The sequence below is a fragment of the Bison bison genome, unplaced genomic scaffold (genome assembly GCF_000754665.1).
Source record: "Bison bison bison isolate TAMUID 2011002044 unplaced genomic scaffold, Bison_UMD1.0 scf7180017864243, whole genome shotgun sequence".
NCBI classification, from domain to species: Eukaryota; Metazoa; Chordata; class Mammalia; order Artiodactyla; family Bovidae; genus Bison; species Bison bison.
The window spans coordinates 2,787,171-2,787,902 of record NW_011494815.1 but is presented as its reverse complement, the minus strand read 5'-3'; the positions used below and the strand labels follow the sequence as shown (position 1 = coordinate 2,787,902).

General features: G+C 56.6%; 1 protein-coding gene across 3 annotated transcripts in view; it reads right to left on the bottom strand.

Annotated features, from left to right (window-relative positions):
* The window catches only part of TSTD2 (thiosulfate sulfurtransferase (rhodanese)-like domain containing 2), a 27,877-nt gene that overhangs the window by 26,643 nt on the left and 502 nt on the right, over positions 1-732 (bottom strand). The gene's annotated exons all lie outside the window — the stretch shown is intronic.

The following is a 732-nucleotide window of genomic DNA, read 5'->3' as shown; positions in this document are numbered from 1 at the left end:
CTCACTGGAAAAGACTGATGCTGGGAGGGATTGGGGGCAAGAGGAGAAGGGGACGACAGAGGATGAGATGGCTGGATGGCATCACTGACTCGATGGACGTGAGTCTGGGTGAACTCCGGGAGTTGGTGATGGACAGGGAGGCCTGGCGTGCTCCGATTCATGGGGTCGCAAAGAGTCGGACACGACTGAGCGACTGATCTGATCTGAAGGACCAGGCAGTTAGATACGCAGCTGTAGCACTCACCAGCGGAGAAGGCAATGGCACCCCACTCCAGTACTCTTGTCTGGAAGATCCCATGGACGGAGGAGCCTGGTAGGCTGCAGTCCATGGGGTCGCTGAGGGTCAGACATGACTGAGCGACTTCACTTTCATGCATTGGAGAAGGAAATGGCAGCTCACTCCGGTGTTCCTGCCTGGAGAATCCCAGGGACGGGGGAGCCTGGTGGGCTACCGTCTATGGGGTCACACAGAGTCGGACACGACTGAAGTGACTTAGCAGCAGCAGCAGTAGCAGCGCTCACCAGAGATGTCAGAGCGAGGGATATTCAAATACAGGTATGAAGGTACCCGATAACTATTGAAAACGTTACTAAAGCAATCACGCGTTCTTTCCTAAACCACAGGTCAGAGGAGCGAGAGATCAGATGACGGCCAGAGAGTAACCCTGGAGTAGCTGGCTCACGCTTCGGAGGGTCCTTCTGTCCCCGGGTCGCTGGAGCCGCCTCGCACCC